General features: G+C 38.3%; 1 long non-coding RNA gene across 3 annotated transcripts; it reads right to left on the minus strand.

Annotated features, from left to right (window-relative positions):
* Window positions 1–1,585: 1,585 nt before the first annotated feature.
* On the minus strand, window positions 1,586–6,427 carry LOC125551681. Of its 3 annotated transcripts, XR_007303022.1 has the most exons (7): window positions 5,918–6,424; window positions 4,861–5,125; window positions 4,581–4,778; window positions 4,034–4,172; window positions 3,756–3,823; window positions 2,820–2,933; window positions 1,605–1,872 (listed from the first exon to the last, which is right to left on the minus strand). It is a non-coding gene; the product is annotated as an uncharacterized LOC125551681 (long non-coding RNA). The 3 variants fall into 3 exon arrangements; XR_007303023.1 differs by having other exon boundaries at window positions 1,586–1,872; window positions 2,820–4,177; window positions 5,918–6,427; XR_007303021.1 differs by having other exon boundaries at window positions 1,588–1,872; window positions 2,820–4,172; window positions 5,918–6,427.
* Between the last annotated feature and the right edge of the window lie 3,436 nt (window positions 6,428–9,863).

The raw sequence follows: 9,863 nt of genomic DNA on the forward strand, positions 1-9,863 counted from the left end.
ATTCCAAGATGTAAAATTTCAGATGCGCGTAGGCCTAATCGTTGTAAGCTTTCAACATTGTAATAGAGAGTGTAATAAAGTAGCACATGTTTTAGCTGTGCATGGTCTCTGTATGGAAAATGCTTGCTTTGAGACTTGGCTTGGAAACTTCCCAGATTTTGTACTAGATGTTGTTTTTGGCGATATGCCAAATGCTCTAATGTAATGGAATACAATGTGTTCCTTTCAAAAAAAGAGGTTTCATTTTTTTATCAGGGACTGGTTGTATTTGTACACGGGGCTGATTGTACTTTTATGAGGGGGGTCAATTGCAAGGACATGACCATAAAATCATAGGGGGCTGATTGTATTTTTACAAGAGGATATTATTAATTTTAGTAGTTCATCACGCCATCGTGTTACTATTGTTGAACTGATAAATTCGAGCGGTTGTACTAATGCTATCATTTCGTTGAGCTGATTGTTTTTATTAAAAGAGTAAATATGAGCTCCCTCCCGTCCTCTCCCCGTTCCGCCAGCCACTCTCCGTCGACCGAGCTGCTTGCGGTAGATCCCTCCACCCGCCCGCCTCCCTCCCAACAACCTAGGCCCCACCCTAGGCGCAACGTTAGGTGCCGGGGCACAGGCGATGACGGCGGCGCTCGCAGTGGCACTCGTACTGATCTCTGTGTGTTTTTGTACATAGGAGGTATTTTTCATAAGAGTAATTTTGAATGGTTCCGAAAAAAGTACTTGAACCGATGTCCATATGGCTTTTGTACCGAGCATGTTTTCGCAGACTAGATTTTACTCCCTTTTTTGGTACGGCTTTTCCTCGTAACTTTTCAATGGTTTACGGTTTTCATAGTCCTCAAACTTGCATGGTTTATATCATTGAATTGAATGATATTTTTTTGAAAAGAAAATGTTTTGTGTGTTTCTTTTTTTAAACCCAATTTTTTTGCAACGATGTTTTGGACTTCTCGCGTTTTACGACTTGAACTTTTACCATTTGAATTTTCATGGTTTTTCTTTTGTATGAGCTTTTTCCCAAACTTATCTGAGACGTCATGTTTGAACATACAACTTTTGTAGTTGTGAACTTGTGATTTTTTTTCATTTATTAAATTGCTTTTCCTTCGAACTTTTACTGCTACAATTCTTTTTTGCAAATTTATTGTCCCTTGAGTTAGAATTGATGCAATTTTTAATTTTTAATTTATGGTATTTAAGGTACTAGAGAGTTTGTACTTCTTAAAAAATAATCACTCGATGTTCTTTTGGTTTTAGTTTTTAATCTTCTTTCCCATCCTTATCCGTACTGACGGTGTCATCACCATCGTACCTTTATGGTTTATATAGTTGAATGGACTTACATTTTTACCATTTTCTTCTTTTAAAAACTTTTGTTTTTTTCTCCAAACTTCCTACCTGACAAGAATCAGAACTTATTTATTTTCTACATTTGTACTTCCAAGTGTCTTTAATGACATTTTCACTATTTTACTTTGTTTTACCTCATCAAACAGGCGCACACCACATTTGAAGAAACAAAATACGAATCTTTGAAGCACTAGGGGGATAACCATTGCGCATGACTTTCATGTGTGCCTTCATCGTAGAAAAATAGACCGAATATCACCAAGTTCAAAGACTGAATAAATGAATCATACAGAATATTGTCAAAACCCCGTATTTTTCTCACTAAAACAAAGTTATGTACTTGCATACAATCCTCTTTGAACTTGGACGGCACCTAGTGCTCAACTTGGACGATGACCAATGCTCAACTCGAACGGAGGAGCTTCCATTGCAGTGGAGAAGACATTGACATGCACTGGAGCTTGGCGTGCTGGAGTGATACACTTCACGCCTACTCAATGTCACGGTACCCTGCACGCACACCAGCCAACAATTAACCATGTGGACTAAATTGGAGCTACAATATGAATTGAACTGGATGAAATTTAGAAATTGAACTAACAGAAGAAACTAGACACCACATGTACATCAAATAAAAAAGTGGAGTAGTTAGTACCAACTACTAAACTAATGTACTGGATATTGAACTTATAGATTGTATATTGGCGAACTTTTACACTTGCCGGGAGTAATCAACATGAACTTTTACACTTGACGGAAAGTTGTAAAATATCTGCAGAACTGAAGGATATGCTTTTTGTATTATCTCTGATCACAATGAACAAAGTATTTAGAACTGACGCATATATGATACTAGATCAATACTAAAATGGATAATATTTGTTTAAGTTTCTATGTATGAACCTACCAAATTTCTAAACATGAACTTCTCGCTAGGGTTATTCTTCGGTATTGAAAACTGTTTTCTGCATTAACAACAAGCACCTAAAGAGCATCATGTTTTCTACAAGTATATATGAACTTTTGAGAGGACACTTTATTTATTTCACTGCATTTTCTCCACAATTGGAGCGACAAATGCCATCTGTTTTTTTTGTAAAATGGAAGTACAAAAACATTTGTAACATGAATTTTTGCTAATGGACATGTACTGATAAAATACCGCAGTTATTTGTTGTCAAACTGTACTTAGTTTGGACAGGCAGCTCAGCCACTTTTGGCACATGTATTAACATATCTAGTTGACAAGTGGTACCAAATGTCTGAAACTAGAAAAAGTACAGAAGCTGAATCAACACAGTACAACTCTTTGCCCCATGCAGCAAAGTGTGAGAAGAGATGTAAACTAATGAATTCTCACCCAGCTGCGGTTGTTTCTTTTTGGAATCCATTGAACTGAAAAAACCCGACAATGTGTACTGGAAAACTAACTACAGTGTGAAATGAAAACAACATACAAGTGTAGATGGGGGCATTGATCTGGAGCTCGATCCGGCACGGGGAGATGGCGGAGTTGCCGGCTGGGTTGCGGGGTGACTGAAACTAATGAAGATCCAAACTAGTATATTTATCTATCATAAGAAGATAGAATTATGAACTGATGAAAACTTATATCATGAACTGATACACAAGTATAGATATATCTTTCTCTGGACAAGAAAAAAGAATTCTCTAGACAACCATCATATTGCAGAGACTAATTAAGCTCTATTTTTTGTGGCCATCCAGCAACAACATTCTTACAAACATGGTGCACACAAACTGTCATTGCGCAATAAGAAACTACAATTAATTAGCCTACGATGCTCTAGTTCAGCTACACTGCAACAATTCATTATTTTTATGTATACCACCATCAACCATGGCAGTGGCACTTATCATCTAAAAACACATAGTGGAATATTCAACAAACAACTAGTAAAACTGCGGGTAGAAGCAGGCATGTATGCATCAGCACTGCAGCATGGGCCTACAGATTACCGCTTTCCTAGATTTTTGAACGTATGCTTTTTATCTTCATGAAGTTACCCATGTTTTCTAAGCAAGATGTGCACTCCCCAAAACAGAGTGTACTTACTAGGCATCAGTAATCGAACTTCAAGCATTGTGTGTGTGTAAAATATACTTTTTTTAACCCAAGTGAACCCTAGTTTGTAGGCGAACCTTTTCATGTTAGATGTACAGACATGAAAAGGCTATGATGACAGAAGTGTTGTATAAAGCTCCACAAAGAAGAAGAATCTTCTTTGCCAAATGAATCATACAAAATATTAACCAAAAATCATTAGTATACACATTATCCAGATATCTCATAAGCCATTTTGTGTACAACATCATTATCAAGCACAAGTGCTATAGGAAGAAGATTGAAACACTAAATAAATTGGACTTACCAATGGGAAGTCGATGAACCGAAAAGCATATAGAAGATGAATTTGTGAATCTGGCTTTTTTATGCATCCTGCAAGAAAATAAGAACTATAACAATAAAGCATTACCACACTGATTTACTTGTTTCACTATTAAAAATGGGTTTCAAACACAACTTCTAAGCAGACAGTGCTTACTTTTGCTCTCCCACTTGGACTGAACAGGCAAAAACAGAACGCATCACTTGCGCTAACAATGTAGAAATCCAATGAACACAAAAAATATAGAATTATTCCAATACCTCAGGCGAATGGCTCTGCATATGTCGCTTCAGATGAGTCGGTTGGACTGATTTCCTTCTCCCATCTAAACAAATAAATTGTAGAACTTGCACGTCGACGTCGCAAAACTCACACTTTGGACGGATCTCCTTCTTCCATCTGGACTGACAGTTGCAGAACTTCCATCAGGCAACAAACGTAACAAGCACGAATACAGCGATATCAACGAGAAATCGTGAGGGGGAGGGGTGGTTGCAGCGGTGGCGGGCATGGGGAGGGTGGAGACGTGGTCGTGGCGGCAGTGGGTGCATGCGGAAGCGGGAGGGAAGGACAGGAGGCTGGCGGCGCTGGGGACGGGCTCATCGCATGAAATTGTATTTTTCTATAACACACATGAAACTGTATTTGTGCTTACTTCATGAACTGATGATAAATTACATCATGAACTCCTATGCATAGTGTTTGTTTCTTTTTTTGTACAGAGCATATGATTTGTGAGCTGCATAGGCGAGATAAATCATCCATTCTACACTTTCTGAACACTCAGATAGCAATACACAAACTTACCGGGAGAGATCACACTGAATTGATGGGGCTCTGAAATGTAGATGGCAAGTATGCACTCCGCCGCTCTACTGTGAGGGAGGTTTTCATTATCACTGACATCCTTGTCATACTGAGCAGGAGAGGTGTTGGTCATCTGGTCTGACCCTGCGTTGGGTGGTGAGCCTTGGACTCTTTTTGGCACGTCAATTGATGTGAAAACTGCAATTGGAAAGGCTGAGCATCAAGTGATAATTAAGGAAGGCTAATAGGCTACCAAACAAACGAAAGTAGCATTTTTTACATGACGGGTAGTGGTGGGTATTGGTTCATTGCTTTTGCCACCCAGTATGGTGTCAACAAGGATGCGGTAGCTCTCGTCCTCGATGGGCGCCCAGTTATCGTCGAAGAGCTTGAGGAGGCGCTTCAGGACTGGCCAAACATGCTAATTGGAGAAGCCACGAGGCTTCATGGCCGATAGCTCCTTTCTAGTAGCATTAGCATTGTTGGAAACCATGGCCTTTAATGAAATGGTTCAGGGATCACTCCCATTCAATCCCATTGTTGTGCTGCAGAGAACATGAATATAAAGCAGATGGTGACTCATCGATTTTTCTTTACGGCATATCTAAACTTACAGAATTTTGAAACTTGCAATGACGATATTTAGGTGATATATCTAAACTTTACAGAATTTTGAAGAAACTCGCTGCAAATCATTGCATATTTAGGTGATATATCTAAAGTTACAGAATTTTGAAACTTGTACCGACGATATTTCTGCACACACACCAACTATTCCGTGATTTTAGCAATGCCACTAAATTTACTTGTCCTTGACCTGTAAAATGAACTGAAAATGCATACGAAGGTGCACTGAAAAGGATGCTTTTTTTCATTTTTGTCCTAGAGACATATCAACTAACTTAAAAGCATATTCACGGCCCTATATAGGGATGTTACTAGTTTTGTTTGGTTCTTAAGAGACATAAACAAACACCTAGCAAGCACAAAGGTACTAATTTTTGTTTTCTGTTTGTCCTTGTTTTTTCTCATAGCAAATTCGTGTCATACAAATGCAAAATCAAGACAAAAATGGTTCTGTCAAGTAGCAATCAGCAAGTAGCATCTACACATGCACGTAATTTTGAGAGTGAAAGAACAGAGAACAAGAGTCAAAGCTGAAACAAAAACATTTTTACTAGTTCATAAGATCATTAGCTATCAGTTCAAGAGTCGAAATGGACAGAGTTCATCGAGTCTCAGCTATAAGTTCACACAAGCTACAAAGATGGAGATAACTTTTTTTTAGAATTGAACTGAATTGAAAAAACAAATTAGAACTGAGTGTGTCGATTTACCGGAGGTGGGGGCGGCCGGGTGCGTGCTCGGCGCAGCGTGCCTCGTGCGGGAGTAAGCAAGAGGAAGAGGCAGCCCGGGGTGTGCTCGGCGCGGCGCTAGGAGGTGGCAGGAGGAGAGAGGAGGCCGGGCACACCGCCCCGGAGGTGGCTGCAGGAGCACGGCGACGGGGTCGCGTGTCCGGAAGGTGGAGCGCGGGGTGACCTTCACGCAGCTCCTTGAGCGACCGAGCATGGAGCAAGCAGTTGGACTGCCAAGTTGGACGGCGCACAGTGGCCGCGGGATGCAGCGATGCGGATGTAGGGTGGTCGCGGTGATTGGTGGCACTAGGGTGGCTCCCGACTGCGGCGGCTGGATGCAGGGTGGCAATGGTGGCGCTTGGAAGCAGGGAGGCACGCCGATGGCGGGGGAAAGCGGGGAGTGAGGGCGGCGCCGGTGGCGGGTGGAAGAAGGGGCGATGCCGGGAGCGAGGGAGGAAGTGGGGGCGGGGTGGCGCCAGGATGCGGGGAGGAGGTGGGGGGGGGGGGGGGGGGGGGGGGGGGGGGGGGGGGGGGGGGGGGGCGCGGGAAGCGGGGGGCAGGTGGGTGGCAGACGGCGCCAAGAGCTAGGGAGGAGGTGGTGGGCGGGCTGGTCGGCAGGGTAGGTGGGATTTTTTTAGTTCAGTATCAGTTCGGGTTGATCAGCTGATGTAAAAAAATCAGATGCGGTCTACTCCCTTCGTTCGGAATTACTTGTCTTTGAAATGAATGTATCTAGAACTAAAATACGTTTAGATACATCCATTTCTGTGACAAATAATTTCAACCGGAGAAAGTACATAGGACGAGATGGTAACGTTATTTTTCACCTGAGGTAAAAAATCAGTTGATGTAAAAAATCAGATGCGGTCTATATATATATATAGTGCTACTATTCATCACCTAGGGTGCAGAATAAGTTATTTTTCACCCGAGGTAATCTTACAATCATTTTATAAATAAATTATATTTAAAATACAATAGTTACATTCATATTGATTTACTGCATAAAATTTGGCATAACAAAAATAATATAGGTCAAAAATTGTATTTTATGTATATTTTACACTATGTTTTTACATTTATAATTTTACGTAACATAAAAAAAATATTACGATGGTTATAGGTTTTCTTACGTTCTTTTTTTATGTCTAAAATAAGACAAAATTTACAAAACGTAAAATTACGATGCATAGATGTTAATATACAGGTGGGTGAAGAATAACTATTCCTCACCCAGGATGACGAATAGTCAATCCCTATATATATATATATATATATATATATATGTATATATATATATATGTTATTATTCATCATCTAGGGTGCAGAATAAGTTATTCTTCGCCCGAGGTAATCTTACGATCGGTTCCTAAATAAATTACGTTTAGAATATAAATAGTTACATGCATATTGGTTCAATATTTAAAATTTGGTAAAAAAAATAGGTTATAAGACCAGAAAATTTATATATATATATATATATAACCCTAAACTAAGCGTGAGTGTAGAATAGCTTATTCTACACCCCAGCAAACGGTACATACAAAATATAGTAACATACTATGTTAAATATAGTAATTTTCGTAAAAATGTAGTAATTACAAACTTGGGTGATAAAAAAATATTTTTTGAATTACTACATTATGTACATCGTTTTACTAGATTTTGTATATATCATTACTAGAGGGTGTAGGATAAGTTATTCTACACTCACGCTTAGAATAGCGTTACCCTATATATGTATGTATGTATGTATGTATATCTACTCTTGTCGTGCAGATTGTGTATTTTCACATACATAAGAAACATTTTTCTTATATGCGTCAACATTTTTCAAATACAGTACATGAACATTTTTTCGATATGTCTTTTGATGTCTATTTTCTTTCATATAGATTTTATATCTTCGTATACATAAGAAACATGCATGTTTAACATTTTTTCATATATGTTTTGATGTCTATATTTTTATACATATCGTACATTTTATATACATATGAATATTTTTTATACACGTTTAACATTTCAAATACACGATGCATTTTTTCCTATACATTTTTCATACAAACCTAAACAGTTTTTAATACACATGAAACACTTTTAAATACATGATCAACACTTTTTGAATGGTAGGAATATTTTTCAAATACATGGTGTATATACATCGAGTTTCCAAATAAAATTTACCGTCTAATACATGATGAAAAATTATATACTTTTTTAGTTTAAGCTGAACAATTTCTAAAACACGGTGACCTTTTTTTGCAACTGATAATGTGCAATTATGTGATGAACATTTCTTAATATTGGATGAACAGTCTTGTGTATTTGTGAACACTCTTTTGAATTACATCAACAATTTTGACATATACGGTGAACAGTTGTCTAACAAACAATTTTTTTTGTAAAATACCAGTTGAACATTTGTAGGGTATAAAATACGGAGCACTTTTTTTAAATGTGTTTTCTATATATATATTTTAATGTCTGGGCAGTTTTTAAATAAATACATGAACCTTAAAGATAAATTAGGTTTTGATTTATTCTTGCTAGAAGTAAAAGACCAAAACCTAATTGAATGAAGCGAATGGAATGAAGGAAAGAAGAAAAGGCAAACGGAGGCTAAGCCTACCCAAACAAAACGATGCCATCGTACACGAATGGAAAGAAGCTAGGCTACACGAAGGAAAAGACAATGGAAAGAAGCGAACGGGAAAAAGGGAGATGCACTGGGTTGCTTCATTGGCGCTGATGGTAATTATACATGTAACCATGAAAAAAATGATGGCTTCTTTGGTCATCTGAATAATTAGGGTCACAAGTTGCATAAGGGGTAAAATCATCATTTCATGTGTCATTTAACACCATTACTAGTTAGAATGGATGAAAGTGTTACGAAAGGAATAAAATTTAGAGTTGGTGTTATATCACTACAAGAAATATGTCAACTAGTGACCTTCTGTCAGTGACCCTGGAAGAATTGGTCATAGATCTATGACCATTTGAGACCAATTGGTCAAAAGCTGCTCGGGGGGCTCCAAACCCTAAACCATTGAGACCATTTTGGTCAGAAAGGTCATAATTTCCTTACACGAAATGGTCATAAAGTAGACAACACTAGTCCGCTGCCTTATTTCTAGCTAATCATGACCAATATAGATGGTCATAACCTTGTAAATTATGGTGGACTGGTATGACTTGGCGCCACCTCATCAGTTTTGCCTATGTGTCTTGTCCATGTGTCAATTTTTGCCCTAGGTTGTGAAGCAACCTATATTTCTGTCATTCCCAAAATTCCCAAAAAAATCTCATAAATTCTTTGGGTCATATCTTCATCAAATATGTAAAAATCCTTCCTTGCCTAGTTCAAAACTAATTCAACAATATTCATTTTCCTATTCTGTTCACAACAGCACTTTATGAAGGAAGTGCTATGTATATATTCTTGATTGCCCTTGGAATTTTTGGGCACTCTTTCCTATCCAAATCTTTACCGCATGACAAAATTCAGCTCCATTTGCCTAGCAAATCTTCCTCGCAAATTTCCAAAGTTTTTGTCCACCTAGAAGCATTGTGAAGGAAGTACCTTTTTTATATATCGAAATGACATGAAATTTATACAGTTCCTTCATATGCCTAAATTATCGCCCTCCTCCAAATTGCAGCTCAGTCAAATCATCTATGTGAGCCCAGGTTTAATTTATATTTTATGGCCAAATTGGCACATTGCAAAGCAAGTGTTATCTAAACCCTCCTATTACCCTCAAACTTTTTGGGCACTCTTCCATACCCAAATCATTGCCACATGATAATATTCAGCTCAATTTTCCTAGTAAATATTTCTCAGGAAATTTCCAAAGTTTCTACCTCGAGAGAAGCTTTGTGAAGTAAGTACTAGCTAGGCTTACCCAACTGATCTGAAAATTTA

The sequence above is a fragment of the Triticum urartu genome, chromosome 4 (assembly GCF_003073215.2).
Source record: "Triticum urartu cultivar G1812 chromosome 4, Tu2.1, whole genome shotgun sequence".
Lineage (NCBI taxonomy): Eukaryota > Viridiplantae > Streptophyta > Magnoliopsida > Poales > Poaceae > Triticum > Triticum urartu.